The sequence below is a fragment of the Armigeres subalbatus genome, chromosome 2, assembly GCF_024139115.2.
Source record: "Armigeres subalbatus isolate Guangzhou_Male chromosome 2, GZ_Asu_2, whole genome shotgun sequence".
Taxonomy (NCBI): Eukaryota; Metazoa; Arthropoda; class Insecta; order Diptera; family Culicidae; genus Armigeres; species Armigeres subalbatus.
In genome coordinates, this window is record NC_085140.1 from 178,317,181 (window position 1) to 178,339,083 (window position 21,903).

The 21,903-nt window shown below is 44.8% G+C and overlaps 1 protein-coding gene across 6 annotated transcripts in view; it reads left to right on the forward strand.

The window, feature by feature from the left end:
* Positions 1–1,593: 1,593 nt before the first annotated feature.
* LOC134211297 (protein disabled) overlaps positions 1,594–21,903 on the forward strand; it is a 313,162-nt gene continuing 292,852 nt past the window's right edge. The window contains exons 1-2 of one of the 6 annotated variants that reach the window (XM_062688025.1): positions 1,594–2,184; positions 8,987–9,680. The gene's annotated coding sequence lies outside the window, so the exon portion shown is untranslated. The remainder of the gene's footprint in view (positions 2,185–8,986; positions 9,681–21,903) is intronic. The other 5 variants (XM_062688024.1, XM_062688026.1, XM_062688028.1 and 2 more) reach the window with 5 other exon arrangements.

Below are 21,903 nucleotides of genomic sequence, written 5' to 3' on the forward strand. Positions count from 1 at the left end.
CTTTTCCTTTATTTGCGTCGTACATAGTGTAGCATTGCTTATACCAAATTTTGTGTAGAAATCTCGTCCTGCTTTTTCTTCAATGGCTCTACATTCGAACTGGAACTTGGTTTGCGTTTGATCTCATAGTTCAATTAGCATTTTCACATCGTTAGGCCAGAGTTCTGCTAAATTGCAAATCAAAAGTTTGCTCTTTGATACGTTGCTTGACCAATTAAAATCAAATATGACTCATATTATATGAAAAACTCAACTTAATTCACCGAGTAGTGATACTGCCTTCCTTGCATTTAGCTAAGACACCAACCTTATATGGCGCTAATACAGTTTGATGTACCATTTTCTTAATAACTTTTAAACGCAACGGTCGATCGTTATCAAATTCAATAGTGATCAATTAGGCTTTACCACCTTTCGAATGCAACTTGTTGCGAGAAAATCGGTTAAGGATTACTATATGTCTAATGTTTGTCTTAGCTTTTGTGCACACACATACACAAATACCTCTAGTTCAGGCGCAAATAAGAGGTGGTCCAAGGAATCGGAGTCGGCTTCATGGGTCATACCGGTGGTCATGCTCTGTGGTCGAACTCGATCCTTTTATCGAACAAGTGGCTGTGCGAAGAACAACAAGGTATCGTCGCTTTCGCGGCGTCGGTCAACCGGGCGGGTTCCGAACCCGAGGACGGAAAGGGGTCCTCGTCAGGCGTGGGGCAGGCGTAGGCACGCCAGGGATGGAATGCTCCTCAGAGCAAATCAGGAGAAGAAAAAAAATGCTCACTGCTCTCGACACACGAATCTTTGCTCTTCTCTTTTGTACTTTTGCGTTTCTCTCTTTTTCGGGTTGCTCCGAAATATATTCATTTCTCAATGATAACTAAATGGTTTGACTCAATGAGGTGAGGAAAAAGTTGCTCATTGAGTATCTTTGAGCCTCTTTTCTCGAAGGACGGAATTGGTGGTGGCGAATAAATTTATGATAATTAGTTGGCTAATCTAAAGGGTAGCCAGTAGGTAATTGTATTTATCGTGTTTGTTTAGAAAACAATTCAATCACTGTCATAATGCGGGTTAAGGACTGCTTCATTTTATTTTTACACGTTGAAGACATTCTCTTGAAAGAGCTTAGTATATTTTAATCAAAATTGAAGCAGTCGAATAAATCTTGTATTTATCGGTCAAAATGGTATACACTGGGGTCATGCGGTTTAATAAGACCGATTTGCAAGATTTCCTCACCAATCGATTCGGCTTGGGCTCCGCTGTGTATTCAAAAGTTTGCAAATCTGGTGGAAAACTGTCTAAATACAATATTAGGGCCAGTTAGGAGAAAACCCAATGCGATCGCACATAAAACGATCAGAGTGCGGCGCTGCAATGAACACAACAATTGACAGGAATGCAAAATAATACAACCCCGAGCAAGCTCGGGTACGTTTGTTACATTTCCAATGTTCCATAGTAGTTTAAATAAAACCAATTATTAATAGGAGCTAGATTTATATTTATTAAATCTGCCCATCGACACGCCGTCGACAATTCGCAATGGTTAAAGCACCTTGACGTGATATCTGGCGTCAGGGTAGAAGAAAAAGAGGAGACGAGTCCGGCTTCCGACTGAGATGTGCTGATCGAGGTCGTTCTCTTGTGTCGTGGCTTTCGATAGAAGCAGTCGATTCCCGCGAGTGAGAAATCCAAAAAATTAAACTGTGAACTCGGTGAAAAAGAAACAACTGTCTAATTCCCCGAAAGGACGATTCTGTGGTGTCGTGTCGTGTCTGGGACTTCCGTGAAGGTCGAGGGATGTGCTGCAGTTATTCCGGTTTTAACGGGCGAACAATTAAAAGTTATCCGTCCTCCGGACCGCGTGTGATTAAGTGAGCCCGAGGTTGTCCCAAAAGAACCCATGTGAATAACACGACAATTGTGGCCAACGTGCGTTTAAAGACCCGCCGATTAAGAACCCGCGAGTTCTAGCACCCGTTTTCAAGGGCGTCCGTCTAAAACCCAGTCCGAATCCTCTAGTGTTACCCATATCGCGTGTGCACCGCGTGGAGGCTGTGGTTAACCTCCAAAACCCGCCCCAGCTCAAGGAGTAGAGTGAACCAGGCGTCCATCATTCGACGGCGTAGGGCCATCGTAACAATAAATTGTAGGCTAGGCAGCCCCTGGGATGAGATTCCGGTAAGTCTGCATGCTTTGTTTTAGCCTTGGCAAACCCATAACTTATATTTGTCGATCCAACGGAAAATTGGCCTACAGTTCTACTGTGAGTTAATTTTTTTCATTGGACATCGAGGGAAATTCCTTTGGTGTTTGACTAAAGAGAAAAAAATCAACTCTCTACTAGAAAATTAAAAAAATTTGGTTCACCCTATTTCATGCGTTGGTGATATCACATTGCACTACCCACTTCCATTGATCAATAGACAGCGTAGGAAGCGTTTTGGCGCTCGTTTTTCAACTAGGTACCTATTACAAATTATTCTCGCAGTGAACAATAGAGACGCACCAGGAAGAGTAAAAATATTTCTCGGTCAAGACAAGTGAATGTCAAGGTCACTGTATAGATATATTTCATTTTTTCTGTTTCTTTTCTGCATGTAATTTCTTCGAGAGATATTTACACTAGTGTTTGAGTTTGTGGTTGAGATTTGCTCAGCAATTTGGCGAGATCAATTTCGATTCCGAGAGCGCGTATTTGAGAGAAATGTCGGTTACGTTTCTCACAGAGGACGAACTGAAGTTTGAACTAGAGATTCGGAACATTAGTTTTGATAGGCTGAGCGCTATCACAGTGCAACGTTGAAAACTGCGAAATGCGATAAGAGAAGAGATAGAAGGGAAGCCGCGTGTATACTCTTACCGTCGTAGGGCTCGAGAAGAGCTCAATACCTGTCAGCGCAGATTAGAGAGAGTAGGGATTGAGATAAATCGAGACGATATAGTCAAAGAGACATCGAAAACAGGTTTACTGCATTTGTACAACCGCTTGAAATTGTTAAAGCGAACGTATGCTACTCGTGATTGCGTTCAGGAAGCGAACTGGATTTTTACCAATGTAGTTCAATCGTATTTGAAGTTTTTCGTGGAAGGTAATATTCAACCGTCTCCTCCAGATTCGCCAAATCTGGTTGATTTGGTTGGAGCGACAAGCCTAGAGGCTCAGGCAACATACGAACGCGATTTGATTAATTTAGCTCACCCCGTCGGATCCGTAAACGAGTCAAATTTATCGGTTCCATCGATTCAAACCCGCGTCGATCGTAATATGATAAGAGTGGATAATTGTTTTACACCGCCGGTTACTAGTGTGGAAGTCGGTTCGCTAGTGAATAATCAAATGGAAATGAGGATTATAGCAACTAATACTGGAACGATTCCGCGAAGTACGCGTAGAGATGTTTTATCAACAGTGACAGTTTCGCTATCGTTACCAACAGTGGTTACTTCGGCATCAACTAGTGTTTCCTATGCGACTGTTACTTCATTTGGGCAGATGCCACCCATCTGGTCCACTCCACGGTATCAGGTGTCGTGTAGTGTGCAACAATCGCGTCACGTTCGGTTCGATTCAGGGCGGTCGTTAGAAGAAACAGAAGAACAACAGCAGTTCAATACAACAGTGCCGGTGTCGAGTGTAGTTACAACTACGCCACGTACATCCAAAACAGGGGAGATTTATCGGGATCAGCAGTATGCGTTTACGCGTTGGAATGAATTTAGAGAGAATTTACCCAACAATTCTATACAGTTCGTCGATCGTTCGGCACCACTGACGAGTCTTCGTAGTGATTTTCCTTCTGTCAGGTCTCAATGGTCAGATCCCTGGGAATCAACGCGATTCACTAACCAATTGCCACGAAGCCTTGCCTTGTCGCAAGCAGACCATTATGATTATCGTTATCACAATCCATGTGAGGACGAGGAGTTCAGACAAAATTCTCAGTTCAACCCTTTCGTTGATCAGAGGAATTATGTACCAAATTTTCCGCATATTTCACAGCCATCTCGTGGCAGGCCAATTCGAAATGCAACTTATTCAGTATCCAATGGTCCCCATCATGGGATACACGGTAGCAGCCTCCCTGCTACTGGTCTAATGGGAGCAGGATGGCGGACACCACCACGTCCGATGCCTACTCCGGTTCCCAGTGTTAATCCTTTCCAAGACTTAGATTATTATCCAATTGCCAATCGCGTAAAAACAATCCCAGTGGTGAAGTGGCCAATAAAATATGCTGGAGAGGACCGCGGTATGGGCCTCAATGATTTTTTGTGGGAAGTAAGCGACTGGACGAAGTCGGAACAGGTTTCCGAGTATGAACTCTTACGTTCGTTTGGGAATTTACTGACCGGACGAGCAAAAATGTGGTTCACTAGTAATAAACATCGCTTCAATACGTATTCGGACCTTATTGCTAATTTGAAGTTGACCTTCAGGCATCCAGATTTGGATCATTTCATCTTGTTGGACATCTACCAAAAAAGGCAGCAGAAAAATGAAACCTTTTTGGAATTCTTTCTTGACATTGAGAAGAAGTTCAAAAGCCTCACATCACCGGTGTCGGAGGTGGAAATAGTACAAGCCGTACGCCGAAACCTTCGTCCGGAGTACAAACGGGCACTAATTGGTAGGGATCTGTATGATCTGTATTCATTGCAGATTGCAGGGCAAGAAATAGATGCCACCAATACGTACCTTTTTGTAAAACCACAAAATGCTTCGCAAACCAATGCCGTTCAAGTCGCGGAATATCGCTCAGGGGGAAACATCAGTAATTTTCAGGAAAAACGCCCGAATCAATTTTCCAATAAAGGACCAAACAATAACGTCAATTACACTCCACGTCATGGTTCCGTACCGAACCAAGGTAGTGGAGGGATCAAGCAGTGGACTAGGAAAGATTCCAGTTCCGCACATCCACCTGCAAAGATCAATACAAAACCAAAGATGGAAGAAAAATCGAACGCTATCAACTCAAAACTTGATTCAAGGAAACTCTCAAATGTAGAATCTAAAACGGACGAACACGTTCCTCTGAACGATAAGTTCGTTTGCTTTAACTGCCGAAGTCAGGAGCATCTAACCCACCAATGTACAAAACCGTATAAAGTACACTGTCAGGTATGTGGGCTCCGAGAATTCCCAACCCATCTCTGCCCTTTTTGTGCAAAAACTTTGCGCGCCGGAGGGAGACCGGCCCAGAGAAAGCACCTTAAACGACATCAACGACATTTTATTCGCTCTTGGGTATGAGCCCGCCAGCGATCTTCTATATAAACCTGACTCGAACCCCCCTTCTATATTTTCGATATTGACAGATGACAGGCCTTTCATGAATGTTTCAATTTTCGGTAGGTCCGTAAAAGCGCTTCTGGACAGTGGCAGCCAGAAAACCTTATTGTCAGATCGGACTTGTCCAATTTGGAAGTTGAATAATACAAAAATTTTCCCTTCAAATTTAGTCCTTACCAGCGCTTCTGGTGATCCCTTACAAGTTTCAGGTCGAGTTTATCTCCCTTTCACAGTAGGGGAAAAAACCAGAGTGATGGAAACGACGATAGTTGAAGATTTACCGGTTGATTGCATTGCAGGAATAGATTTCTTCAATGCATTCGACATCCACATTTCAATGGATAATGTGTTTTTATTTCAAATTAATGTGGAAGAATCTTCCTTTTCCTCTCCTGAACTCGTTGAGCTTAGCTCCGAGCAGGATCGAGCGACACACTATAGAACTGAAAGACGAATTCAAGAGCGCAGCTCCGATTCGCGTTACACCGTTTCCATATTCTCCTTCCATTCATAAGGCGTTGAATGAAGAGATCAACCGGTTGCTTGCTCTCGGCATCATTGAGGAGTCGAATTCCGATTGGGCTCTGAATGCGGTACCGATCAAAAAACCGAACGGGTCGATTCGGTTATGCCTCGATGCGCGTAAGCTAAACGCCCGAACAAAGCGTGACGCTTACCCTCTTGCTCATATAGGAAGAATTCTTGGACGGCTGGGGAAAACGCGTTATATGAGCACGATAGATCTCAAAGATGCGTTCCTTCAAATTCCCTTAGCCCAGAATCCAAACAGTTGACAGCTTTTTGTATTCAAGGGAGAGGATGTATCAATACACTCGTCTTCCGTTCGGCCTTACCAACAGCCCGGCCACTCTTTCTAGACTTATGGATAAGATTCTAGGGGCAGGTGCACTAGAGCCTCAGATATTCGTATATCTTGACGATATAATCGTGGCCAGTGAAACCTTCGAAGAGCACATCAAGCTTCTCGAGGAAGTAGCTAGAAGGCTGAAAGAGGCTAATCTTTCGATTAATCTTCAAAAGTCGCAGTTTTGCCGATCCGAAGTTCCTTTTCTTGGATACCTTCTTTCGTGCGACGGTCTAAAGCCAGACCCGTCCAAGGTTCAGGCCATACTGGACTTTGAAGCCCCCAAAACAATCCGGCAGATCCGCCGTTTTCTAGGGATGGTAAACTATTACCGGAGGTTTATTGGCGACTTCAGTGCCATCACTGCTCCAATTTCGGATCTTCTGGCCGGAAAACCGAAGCTGGTGAAGTGGAATATCGAAGCCGAAGAAGCCTTCCGGACCATCAAGGAACGTTTGATCACTGCCCCAATTCTTTCAAACCCGAACTTCGAAAAGGAGTTCGCGGTACAAACAGACGCGAGTGATCGTGCCGTAGCTGGCGTTTTAACTCAGGTGCAAGCTTTTTCTCGCAGAAGCTGAATTCGGCTCAACAGAACTACTCTGCCACCGAGAAAGAGGCCTTAGCGGCGCTCCTGGCAATTGAAAAATTTCGCGGTTACATTGAAGGATCGCACTTCACGCTGATCACTGACGCGTCAGCATTGCAATACATCCGCAACAACAAGTGGCGTCCCGCTTCGAGACTCAGCCGCTGGAGTCTAGATTTATAACATCTAGACATGACAATAGTGCATCGGAAGGGGTCCGACAATATTGTCCCGGATGCCCTTTCCCGTAGCATATGTGTTGTCCATTCTTCCGAATCACAGATCTCATTCGACGAACTTATACAAAAAGCTCAAAAACCCAGAGCAGTATTCGGACTTCAGATTCGAAGAAGACCAACTGTGGAAGTACGTCGCCGTCGATGATGAGCCGTTCGATGTAAGGATTGAGTGGAAGTTAGTTCCACCAACCTCAAATCGAAAAACTAGCAGCATTTAAACATCTTTCACCTCGGGTATAACTTTATCCCGGTTAAAACTCCGGTACTACTGGCGGCATATGGCGTCGGATACCAGGTAGTGGATCCAGAAATGCCAAACATGCAAGGAAGGCAAGCCAGCATACGTACCAGTAATACCCACTATGGGGAAACAAAAGGCCGCAGACCATCCCTGACAAATCAACGCCATGGACTACGTGGGTCCGCTGCCGAAAAGCAAAGCAGGTTATATGCGCATCTTAGTCATACAAGACTTGTTTAGTAAGTGGTGTCAGTTACATCCAATGCGTAGGATAGAATCCGCCAGTTTATGTAAGACGTTGCGGGCAGGTTGGTTTCTTCGGAACTCAATCCCTGAAATAGTGCTAACCGATAATGCCACCACATTTCTTTCCTAGGAATTTAAGGCTTGTTGGATTGTTTCGAGATCAAACACTGGACAACCGCCAGGCATTACAGCCAAGGGAATCTGGTAGAACGATTAAACCGGTCCATAAATGCAGCAATTCGAACCTACTGTAAAACGGATCAACGCTGCTGGGATGTCAACATACCCGACATTGAACATGTTTTCAATAACACCGTCCACTCAGCAACGGGTTTTACCCCCTTTTTTATAACCCACAATCACGAGATCTCTCTATCCGGTTCGGACCACCAACGCATCCGCCGGAAAGAAGACTATTCGTCTGGACCGTGTGCCAATAACCGTAAAAAGATCAGTGATACTATCTACGATTTAGTCAAGAAAAGTCTACTTAAGGCATACGAGACTAGTGCCAATAGATACAATCTGCGTAAACGAGCTCGTCCTGATGAGTTCAAGCCCGGACAACTAATATACCGTCGTAATTTTAAGGTCTCCAACGCGGGAGAATATTATAACGCGAAGCTCGCCCCCATGTATTTACCCTGTCGAGTAGTTAATAAATACGGAAGTAGTTCCTATGAGTTAGAAGACGAAGAAGGCAAGAATATAGGAGTGTGGCCAGCTGAGCATCTAAAACCGTAAACTCTCACATGTGAGAAATGTCTCTCATTATTTGTTAAATGTTAACTCTTATTATATTGTTTATTAGTTGGTTCATTAAGTAGAGAATCTTAAAACTCTCAAACTCACCAATCCACTGGTGAATTTCCTCTCTCAAGAGCGCTGAGAGAAGTTAATTGCATGCTGTGGATAAGTCGTTTCTACCATGTGTCGTCCATTGTCCCTCTCAGAAGGAGTAGGGTGAATAGGAATAGCATAGGAGAAACGACATTAATTAAGAAGCCGATAGTGCCTCTCATTCATAAAATCTCGCGAGTATTATACAATGACATCACGATCATTCATGATCAAAGTTTAATGGCCGGCCGAAGAATAGTCATTCGATCTCATTAGAATTCAGGTGTGTCTTTTTCTAGGGAAGATATATAAACTAGGGAATTCTATTGATTAAAGCGTAGTGACTTGTGTGATGTAGATATCATACTCCATAATGTAAGTAGCATGAACCCGATAGAAAGTGAATATTTGTCCATTGAAAGAATAATCCCCTCCGATTGTTATTGGTATTACCAAGGCGGTAGAATTGAGTTTGTGGACTCACTAGAGTCGTTTAGTATTTTCTTGTTATTTATTTCCCTAAATTATCGTTATTTTTGTTTACTTTGTTTGTTGATTATATTTATTCAAAAAAAATATATTACATAATTTTTTTTTATTGAGCCCTGGGGGAAATGTTACATTTCCAATGTTCCATAGTAGTTTAAATAAAACCAATTATTAATAGGAGCTAGATTTATATTTATTAAATCTGCCCATCGACACGCCGTCGACAATTCGCAATGGTTAAAGCACCTTGACGTGATATCTGGCGTCAGGGTAGAAGAAAAAGAGGAGACGAGTCCGGCTTCCGACTGAGATGTGCTGATCGAGGTCGTTCTCTTGTGTCGTGGCTTTCGATAGAAGCAGTCGATTCCCGCGAGTGAGAAATCCAAAAAATTAAACTGTGAACTCGGTGAAAAAGAAACAACTGTCTAATTCCCCGAAAGGACGATTCTGTGGTGTCGTGTCGTGTCTGGGACTTCCGTGAAGGTCGAGGGATGTGCTGCAGTTATTCCGGTTTTAACGGGCGAACAATTAAAAGTTATCCGTCCTCCGGACCGCGTGTGATTAAGTGAGCCCGAGGTTGTCCCAAAAGAACCCATGTGAATAACACGACAATTGTGGCCAACGTGCGTTTAAAGACCCGCCGATTAAGAACCCGCGAGTTCTAGCACCCGTTTTCAAGGGCGTCCGTCTAAAACCCAGTCCGAATCCTCTAGTGTTACCCATATCGCGTGTGCACCGCGTGGAGGCTGTGGTTAACCTCCAAAACCCGCCCCAGCTCAAGGAGTAGAGTGAACCAGGCGTCCATCATTCGACGGCGTAGGGCCATCGTAACAATAAATTGTAGGCTAGGCAGCCCCTGGGATGAGATTCCGGTAAGTCTGCATGCTTTGTTTTAGCCTTGGCAAACCCTTAACTTATACGTTCAACTAGTCTCTATATACAAAAATGAGTTTGCATTTCCTTTGAGGCAATATAAATCACGAACGAGTGGACCAATTAACAAGATTCTCTCAGTAATCGATTTGTCTTAGGATCAACTGTATTTGTACATACTAATAGTTGATCAATTTGCTGGGGAAAATTGGGAAGTTGTCTAAATGCAACGGATTAATAAGTTCTGAAGAAAGCCATCAAACTCGGAACTGAAATCGATCTAGAGTGCGACGCCTCAATCAACTAAATGATTGACAGATCAAAAATAAAACCCGAGAGAGATCGGACAGTTCGTCTAGTATAAGATAATTTCGTCAATAATCTCTTTGCACTTCAAATTGTAATTGCTAACCAGATAAATGTTAAATTGCCTACATCAAGCTGCCTGTTGCTTAGAAGCAGTAAATAATTAATGTAAAGATAGAATGGTGTTCATTTCTACCCGATCATGGATGCTATACACGGTCCCTATTCTTATGCTGCTCTCATAAAAGTACGAATGTGTAAGACTGTTGTGCGGGTAGCGATGGTATGACAGAAGTGTGCTTTCATTTAACTGTACATTCAGTTGGAAAGAACAACAAATATGATGCTCCTCAAAGAGGCTCATTGAGACAAACGGTTTCTCTCAAAGAGAGCCGCTCCTCATTTTTCCCACAACGAAGAGCATCTTTTTTGTATGTTTTGATCATATCCGTGATATGTTGTTGCTCACTTTTGATGAACTTTTTTTTGCTCATTGAGCTCATTGTGCGAGCAAATGCCAAGCCTGGCACCGCGTCGGCAAGTCCCTCTGTGTGTTGGCGAATAGACCCTGTCGCAGAGAGGTCAATTTGGGATGCACGCGGCATCATCATTCTTGATACCAGTCGTGCAGAGGGAAGCAGGCGCGAAGTCGACCCTTCCCACCTTCCGAGGACATAGGGCGTGGTAAGGCCACCTGGAAAGCCGGCAATGCGCTGGCACGATACCATGGTGTTCTTCTAAAAAGCGAGTCACGATGTTCGGTGCTGCAAGGACACGCAACTAATCTCGAGGGTGCGTTGTGCACTGGCCCCCTTTGGAGCATTACTTTCTGGTTGTACCGAAGGGACTATGGGCTTGGCGGCAATGGAAACGGTTTAGCGGGTCGGGGATGTAGTCCTGCCTCCTTCGTTTGCTGTTGGAGATGGTCCCTAACGCCGCACTTCCTGGACAACCCAGGATGTCTGTTGAGCAGATTCCACCTCCATTGCTTAGGAAGAAAAAAAACATACACACATACATACACACGGGCAAACAGACATTTGTTCAGCTCGTCGAGCTGAGTCGATTGGTATATAACACTATGGGTCTCCGAGACTTATATAAAAAGTTCGTTTTCGGAGTGAAATGATAGCCTTTCGGTACAACTTTGTTGTACGAGAAAGGCAAAAATTTTGAGAGACAAATGCTGTGTAATGCGTACCATTGGTACTTAGCGTACCTGAAGGAATAAAATAGACCCCATCTCGCTGAGCCGGCCGGGATACGAACATATTGAGAGCGGCTCACAACAGCGTCTGTTCTCCATGTTAGGGGCGGCTGGTTATGGTCCGAGTGCCAGCGACAGAATCCATTGTGCACCGTGGCCCACCGGAAATTAAGACGGAATGGTCCTCCGGAAATTTGGGGGGTTGGTATCAGGCCCTGCAAGCAAGCTTTAAAAAACAAGCAGCGAATAATGAACAAGAGAGAATAGACCGGCACAATCGGTGAAGACTACAGCGACGGAAAGGGACATACTAGCCGATGTGAGAATGTGCAGTAGGGTGGTTCAAAAAATCGATTTTGCTCCACAGTGCTCATCTGATTCTTTACCATGTTCTGAGTGTCCTCTGAAAATTTTAGCTCATTTGGATTAAAACTGATTTAGCACAAGCCGTTTCAAGTTTACATGCAAATTAGTATGAGGAAATTTATTTTTTTCATTATACTGTTAATGACGCTTCCCCATCAAGCGCAGGTTAAAAGAAAACCTACATAGCTTAAAGGAATACTCAACAGCTTTCACTCAGTGAAAACCGCATCTCAATTAATCGTTCCAATAATTAGTAATCGAATTTAATCTATACCGTGGTTTTCTGGAGCTAATTGCATAACTCATCATTGTGCAGGTTGAGGATACTTACTTACTTATGGATCCTGTACACCTCCGGTGGTGCAAAGGGCTGACTTGAAAGATCTCCATCCTGAGCATTGCCCGGCTATCGCTTTAACCTGTTGCCAGGTTAGATTTCGGTCGACTTCTTTTATTTCTTTATTGAGGTTTCGCCGCCATGAGCCTCTGGGTCTGCCTCTGTTGCGATGTCCCGCTGGGTTCCAGTCTAATGCTTGTTTACAGATTTCGTTGTTCTCCACTGATACACACCATGTTTCGCTAGCGTATAGCAGCACAGATTTCACGTTAGAGTTGAAAATTCGTATTTTGGAGCGTTCACTTATCTGCCTGTTTTTCCAGATATTTCTTAAACTCGCAAAGGCAGTCCTTGCTTTCTTGATCCGTGCGCCTATATCGATCTTTATACCGCCGTCTGACGCCATTTGGCTACCAAGATATTGGAAGCTTTCAACATTCTCCACTGGTTGCCCGACTACTGTGAAACTGGAAGGAGTCACCGTGTTTACATCCAACGATTTGGTTTTGTTGACGTTGATGACTAAACCTGCCGAAGAGGAGCGCTCGACAAGGTCGTTGAGCTTACTCTGCATATCAGAGCGCCGTTGCGCGAGGAGTGCAACATCATCAGCCAATTCGAAGTCGTTTAAGTGCTCCATGGTTATAGGCTGCCCTAACAGCCCGCGGTTTGGTTCACGGTCAATCGCATCTACCAGAATCTCGTCGATTACGATGAGGAACAGTAACGGTGATAGAATACATCCTTGCCTCACACCAGCTACGACCCGGATAGGGTCGGACAAGACCCCATTGTGCAGCACTCTACACGAGAAGGCCTCGTACTGTGCCTCGATGAGACCGATGGTTTTCTCAGGAACTCCCTTGCGTCTCAGGGCGCCCCACATATTCCCGTGATTGAGACGGTCGAAAGTTTTTTCGTAGTCAATGAATACCAAGTAAAGGGACTCTTGGAATTCGTTGACCTGCTCCAGAATGATGCGGAGCGTGACAATATGGTCCACACAGGATCTTCCGGCACGGAATCCGGCTTGCTGCCGCCGGAGAGTTGCATCGATCTTCTCCTGAATCCGGGCTAGGATAATTTTGCACAGAACTGTGAGAACGGTACACAGCAACATAATGCCTCGCCAGTTATCGCATACAGTCAGGTCACCCTTTTTGGGCACCTTCACTAAGATACCTTGCATCCAGTCGACCGGGAAAGTTGCGGTGTCCCAGATATTACGAAATAAACGATGCAGTAGTTGAGCGGATGTCATGGGGTCAGCTTTGAGCATCTCGGCTGATATGCGGTCGACCCCTGGGGCTTTATTCGATTTCATGCTTTGGATGGCTGTTTGAATCTCTAGCAGTGATGGAGCTTCGGTATTGACGCGTGTTATACGTCGGATCCTAGGCAGATCATGCCGAGGTGGTGATGGCCTGGCTGGCACTTGAAAAAGTTGTTCGAAGTGCTCGAACCAGCGTTTCAGCTGGTCAGTTGGGTCGGTCAATAACTGATCATTCGCGTCTTTCACAGGCATCGTTGCATTCATCTTTGCCCCGCTTAAGCGTCGTGAGATATCGTAGAGGAGGCGAATGTCCCCGGTTGCGGCGGCTCTCTCTTCTTCGTCGGCCAGAGAGCCTGCCCACGCTCGCTTGTCCCGTCGACATGAGCGTTTTACTTCCTTTTCAAGAGCCGCGTATCGTTGACGGGCTAAGACGGGCTCCTCTGGTTTTTGATCGCTCTATCGCGGCTTTGGCTTTTCTTCGCTCCTCTATCTTCCTCCAGGTCTCATCGGTGATCCATTGCTTTCTCTGGGTGCGTAGTTCGCCCAGATTGTTCTCGCTGGTGGTGATGAAGGCATTCTTGATGGCGGTCCATTGATCTTCCACGCTGCCACCTTCCGGAATATCTGCAGCACGCGTCTCCAGTTCTTCAAGGAAGGACCGTTTCACCGTGGCATTTTCCTCTCGGCGTGTGTTGAAACGTCGTCCAACTCTTTCCTCCTGCCGACGAATCCGCGCAATGCGCAGGCGTATTTCGTTGATGAGGAGGTGATGATCAGACGCGATATCGGCACTACGTTTATTCCGTACATCGAGAAGGCTCCGTTTCCATTTTCGGCTGATGCAGATGTGGTCGATTTGATTTTCTGTAAAGCCGTCACGGGAGAATTCTGCGAACAGCTCTCCGTTTTCGCTCATTTCTCCGAGACCATGGCGTCCCATAATGCGCTCATGGTTCGAGTTGTCGGATCCGATCTTCGCATTGAAGTCGCCCAAACAGATCTTGATATCACCCTTCGGAATTCTATCTACGACGGCATTGAGTTGCCTGTAGAAGTTTTCTTTGTCTTGCAGATCGGCAGCATCGGTTGGCGCATAACATTGGATTATAGTAAGGTTTCGGACCCGTGTTCTAAATCTGGCAACGATTATCCTTTCACTTATAGGTTCCCACTTCATAAGCGCAGAGTGTGCCTGAGCACTTAGTAGGAAGCCAACTCCTCGATGTCGGGGAGCGTGTTCACCTCGTAAACCAGAATATAGCAGAACTTGTCCCGACGGCGTTCTGTGTTCTCCAAAGTTTGGCCAACGGACTTGCAGGTTGAGGATCAAAGGTCGATTTTTCAACTTTAGCATTGTCAACGTCCGTAGCCCACACTCCGGAAGCACTGATGATGATAAGAACGCATTCTGCGCACAGCTGGAACGCGAGTACGACAGCTGCCAAGTTTGTCATAGCCGCACGGACAAGCGTACAGCACTTTTTCAGGGGCCTTTCCCTTTTTGTGGCACAGACCTTTTTTCATGGGCCTCATTGCGCATCTCCTTTCGACAGATCTTTCGTATGACAGTTTGCATGGTTTGCTCGTTTCGATTCGGGGTGCGCAATGGCACCCCAGTTTTTGTTTCCGATTTTAGAAGTAGTTGGGGGTTTGAGAAGTATTGCTTCTTTGAGAGGATTGGTCTTGGGTGGGTCGGGGATTCGACTGAGACAATAAAACGAGATACATTCACGCGAAGGGTTTAATGATTATTTCTGTCATTAATATAACTAGAGAACACTGTTTGTGATCCACTTTTTGGACTTGTGGCGTTATAGTAACAGAAATTAAAGTGCAACAATGATTTTAATATCGAAAAAGATAACAACAAGTGATGATGATGATGATGATACTACCATCTATTGTAGCAAAGCACCTGCCAATAGCACTGGTCATATCTGACCAACGATTTGATCCTGTTTAAATTATTGAATGCATTTCATCAAACTCCTGTACCTACATGGATACCTGGTTGGCTATAGCGTCGATACACATATGCCTTGCGTACTGTAGAGCTCCATAATCGTCGGTGTTGGGCGATGTTACTCCAGTTTCCTCGAACGTTCAGGGTCCCCAGAACCGATTCCACCGCGTGCAGCCAGCGTGTTCGTGGCCTTCCACGAAGTCGCCAGCCCCTATCTGGTTCTTTGTTGAATATTGTTTTCGCTCTTCGGTCCGTTTCTTTCAATGTCCATGCTTCATGTCCATAAAGGCCCACTGGTAGAGTTTTTTTTATAGAGCAAATTTCGTTTCCGTCTGCATGTTGCGGGGCCTAAGCTGGTTACGTAATCCGTAAAAGGCCCTATTCGCAGCAGCAATACGTCTTTTCACTTCACGGGAAACGTCATTGTCACATGTCACAAGCGTTCCAAGATAAACAAATTCTTCAACAACTTCAAACACATCCCCATCAAGCACTACTTCTGCACCAACACCACTAGGTCTTCCCCTATCTCTACCTGCCACCATGTACTTTGTCTTGGTAGAGTTAATGGTTAAGCCTATCCTCGCCGTCTCCCTCTTCAGTGGGACAAAAGCCTCCACTACTGCTCTGCGATCGATTCCAATAAGGTCGATGTCGTCCGCAAAACCCAGGAGCATATGCGACCGTGTGATGATAGTGCCGTTCCTCTGCACGCCAGATCTCCTAATAGCGCCTTCGAGTGCAATGTTGAACAATAAATTCGAAAGTGCATCACCCTGCTTCAATCCGTCTAAGGTCACAAACGAGGTTGACACTTCGTCTGCAATCCGAATACTTGATTTCGAGCCATCCAGCGTTGCACGTATCAGTCTAATCAGTTTCGCCGGAAAACCATGTTTGGACATTATCTGCCACAGTTAATTTCTTTTCACTGAATCGTACGCTGCTTTGAAATCAATGGACAGATGGTGAGTCTGCATGTTGTACTCCCGGAATTTATCAAGGATCATCCGCAGGCTAACCATCCAAACCTGCCTGGTATTCGCCGATGAAGGACTCCTCAAGCGGTCTCAGTCTGTTAAACAGGATACGTGACAGGATTTTGTTCGCCGAGTTCAGAAGGGTGAACCCTCTGTAATTGGCACACTCTAGTCTATGCTCTTTTTTATAGATGGGGCATATGAGCCGACCAGCTGGCAGGCAGTTCTTCATTCTCCCATATTTTCTGGATAATGTGGTGCGGATTGATTGATGCTCACTTCCGTGTTTGAAAAGCTCGACCGGGATCTTGTCCTTCCCAGCAGCTTTACTGTTTTCAGCTCGTTTAGAGCCTTCTTAACCTCGTCCAGCGTTGGTGGTTCCACAGCTTGACCGTCGCCGACTATGTCCATCCTGCTCCTAAATACACCTTCATTTTCACTGTTCAACAAATCTTCGAAGTGCTCCTTCCACCTGGCTGCCACCATAGTCTTGTAGTCAGCAAATTCCCCTCTTGGTCATTGTACATGGCGGGCACTGGCGCAGTCTTATGTCGCGCGCCATTAACAGTTGCATAAAACCTCCGCATATCGTTTCTATCCATGTTCTTCTGCGCTTCAGCTATCACACTCTCTTCGTGTTCCCTTTTTTTCTGTGGTGGATTTGTTTCTCTTCTGCCCTTGCTACACTGTACCGCTCTCTGTTGGAACGGGTACGAGCCACTAGCAACATTTTTCTCGTCCGTCACTCGCTGGCACTCCTCATCAAACCAACCATTTCGTTGGCGTCGCTGTGCAGTGCCTAACGCTACCTGCGCTGTTGTAGTCACAGCTTCGTGGGTAGTTTCCTACAATTTGTTGACGTCTAGAAAAATAGTACGGTGAAATCCAGTTTTCCTTTGGTGCCCAAGATGCGGTTCCTGATAACGTAAAGTGCGCTGCCCTCTGGAGATGCTTGGACTTGCTTGAAGCATGGATTTTACCCCAGAAGTCGTAAATCATATTTTTTGAAATTACTGAAAGGAAGTGAACTCTGAGACTGTGCAGTGCAGAACGCCGTATAATCAACTGAAAGATTTCTGAACGTTAGTAATCAGCTTTAGAACACTGTTGGAAAGCAGAATTTTCAATCTTATATTGCTGCAATAAAAGACGAGAAAATGTAGACAAAGTAAATGAGGGAAGTACGAGCACCCCGACCACTTTGTTGAAGTTCGTAGGTAGTGTCATGCCATTCGCGATTTTCGAAAAAGTGTAATAATAAAAGTCCGTGACGCAAAAAATCGCAAAATCCGCGACTGTTGAAACAGATCTGTAATTTATAATTTCATTGTTCTTGCTTAATTTAAGTTATATATGTTATTATTCCCCAATATTGTAAATTAATAGGGGAATAAGGGGCAATATGGATACTCTAAGGTTTTAATCAATATTAGGTGATTTAAATTGAATATGATTCGGATTTTTAGCAATTACATGATATTACTCGTTAACTACCAGTTCTGTTTTGAATCGTATCAGGCAATTTCAATCAAGTAGGACCTCTTCCTTCTTAAGCGAGGTCATATATGGTCGTTTTCTATTTAAATTCCATGGTGAATAGAAGAAGATTGATTACGTAACGCAAAAATTTGCCACTTTCAGCCGGCCTCATAATGTATGTCAAACTTTTTGTATGAATCATATGATTTTTTTATATAGACCCTCACACTTATTGCAAGACCCCTTCCCAATCGTCTCTCCTCTAAGCATTGCAAAATCTATGCATGCTCTTATTCACCCTACTGGCATCGCCAATCCTTCCAATGGGAAGTGTATATAATTTCGCTTTGTATGCGTTACGCAGGCGTGTTACATATTAATCTATCAATTAATCTCTTGAATTAAGAAATAACATGTATGGTATTTGGAACAAAGTCAATTTAACATTGAAAATTGAATCATAACAAATGGTATGATATATAAATATGCTTATTTTTCTGATTCGTTTCAAAGAAACATATAGAAGGAACATATAGAAGCATGTATGTACCACACAATCTCCTCAGAAAAGCAAAAACGTAAAAATTCAAAGGGATTTCAAAAATTTCTTCAGTGAAAGCTAGGTAGAAAATGTGAGCATGTTTTGGAGACACTAATAGACCACTTATGTTTTTTTTTTCTTCCTAAACAATGGAGGGGGAATCTGCTCAACAGACATCCTGGGTTGACCAGGAAGTGCGGGGTTAGGGATCACCGAGGGAGGCAGGACTACATACCCGACCCGCTAAACCGTTTCCATTGCCGCCAAGCCCATAGTCCCTTCGGTACAACCAGAAAGTAATGCTTCAAAGGGGGGCCAGTGCACAACGCACCCTCGAGGTTAGCTGCGTGTCCTTGCAGCACCGAACATCGTAACTCGCTTTTTTAGAAGAACACCATGGTATCGTGCCAGCGCGTTGCCGGCTTTCCAGATGGCCTTACCACGCCCTATGTCCTCGGAAGGTGGGAAGGGTCGACTTCGCGCCTGCTTCCCTCCGCACGACTGGTATCAAGAATGATGATGCCGCGTGCACCCCAAATTGACCTTTCTGCGATAGGCCCTTTTCGCCAGCACACAGAGGGACTTGCCGATGCGAGGCCTACGCCTGCCCCAGCCTTGACGAGGACCCCTTTCCGTCCTCGGGCTCGAAACCCGCCCGGTTGACCGACGCCGCGAAAGCAACGATACCATGTTGTTCTTCGCGCGGCCACTTGTTCGATAAAAGGATCGAGTTCGACCACAGAGCATGACCACCGGTATGACCCATGAAGCCGACTCCGATCCCTTGGACCACCTCTTATTTGCGCCTGAACTAGCCATCCTTGAGTCCACGCGCCACCTTCTGTGTAGCTCCGAGACGATTTGGGGACACAGCTTTGCTGGAACAAATCAAACAATTGGGAGGGTTCGTGCAGCATTGTGCCTTATGTCCCTCCAATCCGCAGCGTCGGCAGAGATTGCTTCTGTCAGGGCCTTTGCAGTCCCATTGCTTGTGCCCCGGTTCCAGGCACTTGAAGCAAACTTCGGGTTGCTCGTATATGCGCACAGGGCATACCGACCATCCCACCTTGACGCTCCCCCAGGGGAGATCATCCCCTGGAGACTGTCTCCCCCGTTTTTGTGTCTGCTCCGTTGGAGCAGTCACCCCCGACGTACCCGCAAATACTTGAGCCTCAGTCTGGGTAGACTTTGGCACCACCGTCTTCGCTGGCACGCCTTCGGTCGATTCGACCTTGCCCGAGTCCGCGAATCCTTGGGCCTCAGTCTGGGTAGACCTCGACTCCACGGATTTCACGGGTTTACACTTGGCCGTCCCGACCGCCCTCTCCAGCTTGGCGTCCAGCATCGACTTTCGAAGTTTCTGCAAGCTCCTCTTGAGGTCCTTGCTGATATTATGCTTCGATGACGCAAAGTCGATGATGGCGTCCAGCTGTTCCGTCGCCACCTCGAAGGCCGAAAGCCCATCGCGTTTGCGGTTCATCGCCTCCACAAGCCATGGGCCGTCAATAACCCTTACCGGCGTTTTTCTAGCCGAGAGGAAGGTTGATGGACACACGCTGGCGCTGCGCACTGAGCTGCCGACTATTGCCTCTGGCATCTTAGGCGGAGACCTGAACAACCCACCTCTTGCGAAGGGGTTGTCGCCTACACTACTACCACTAATTGAAGAATTGACTTGGTTTTCCATTTTGGTCCCACGAGTTGCTCGGGAAAAGAGGTCCACCACGCCAGAGCCCAGCATGACGCGGTAAGGGACAATTACTGTCGAGGGTGCCCAGGTACCCCACAGGCTCCGTTAAAGGCCTAGCTTATTATTTCACCCTTCTGGCCATGCATCCCTTCGGCACGGGTCGCTTGACGCCTTGGGATTAGGGGTTAGGGACGATGGTCCCGCTTATATGCATGTATGTGTGCGTATGTGTGCAAATTCTGTAATTTACTAACCTATAAATCTCACTCATTTACTCTCATATATATTATTATAGAACGCTATTGAGTTTCGATTAGATCAATGACTGATTTAGTTAGTTCTGGATTAATTAATATCGAGCTCTCTGGAAATTACAAGCATATCTATTGACTTTTCCAAATGAATAGAAGTGTGCGTGATTCCGCAGTATTCCTCTCAAAGCCACTTTTATTTTACACATCCTACACAGCGACATTATTGTTAGTGATTCTGGCTTTGGAGAAGTCAATATGCTACCAGCGTTACGCTAGTTACTAACCATGTTACAATAGCTATTTAATCCGCTGAGCGCCTGATAAATAGGCAGCAAGACCTACATTGCGTATTCGTTCATTTTGTTGTCACCCAATCCATGAGTTTCGCCTTTTGGTAGGCAATTAATTTTTCACTTTCTACATTTAACCGCCGTGGGAAGTTGAGTACTTTTATCTCGTTTTAAATACTAGAGTTTGACAATATTTCCTTACGATTAAGGAAGGGTCAACATCTTTACTGTAGGTGGATTAATCTGGGTTTTTTGTTGCACTTTCATGGACTTCTATGGTATATATGTCATGTACCTACATTTAAATATTACTACTCGATGTATCGGCAACGTGATGGTGTGTATAGTTACCAATTTTTTTTTCCTTAAAATTTATTTAATAAGAGTACATAAACAGCAACATTTAATACTATTACAATACCCAGCTCATATTTTATAGCTGTTTCAAAGAGCGGGTAATGGTGCTTTAGCAGAAGCATCAAAGCTAGAACATATGGGCAAAATACTTGTGCTCCATCCATGTAAGTTGGATCAAAAAGGAGGGACACTACTCTTTTTAACAATGTCACCTTCTCATATGACACATTCCAGCATAACGCGACACCATGAGGAGTCGACTTTCAGTGAGAAATTAGGTCCGCATTCGAAAATTAACTTCGGGGACATATGATTAAACAGGTTTAAAATTACCCTCACTAAATTTCCTTTTTGATGGAATATTAATTTTAAGATTTTTCGCTTTGAATATGATTAATATAAACGCACTGCATTTATTAACGCGACATGTGGCGACATCATCGCTGAAATACACTTTTTTGCAATTGGCAATGCAAGTGCGTTTTTTAGCTCTGGTATAAGGTTTGGAAACTCGGTTTATTCCAAGAATTTCTCGTATACATTAACATAAATGAGGCTGTGAATTCAAATTACGGATAAAAACGGATATTATATGAAAAATTGCTTGATTGATTTAAAACCCGCCGCGTTACGCTGATCAACAAACAGTGTTCTGCAAATGGTGTCGCGTTACGCGAACGTGTTTATCGTTGATGGAGTACATAATTTCAGTCGATCTCGATGCAGCATGTTGCATTTGACGTGGAATATTATCACATTATCTATCGTTGAATTTAGTTCGAGTTAGTGTTCGAGATCTGGAGTTTCGGCTATTAAGGTTTTAGGGACTAACAGGCCCGAATACGGTACGGTACCAAAACCATTCACGTTTTCAAAACAAAATCAATGTTAATGGGTTCACTGCTTTATATATAAGTCACACCCAGGTATAATCAGGATCGGCTTTACAATACGCGGTCAGGTGATCGATCCTCCTAGAAGTGAGTTGTGTTTTTACACTGAAATGTTCTATGTTGCTTTTTTTCTGCGTTAACTATTTTGAAATGATGACCCAAGCAAATCAGAAATGTTGAAGATGCACCTTTCTGTCGTTTTTTACTCTACGTTTCTACTGGAACGTGGTCTGTTTTCAACTTTTTATTTATACCCGTTCAAAGACATTGGTGTATGCTTCATGCC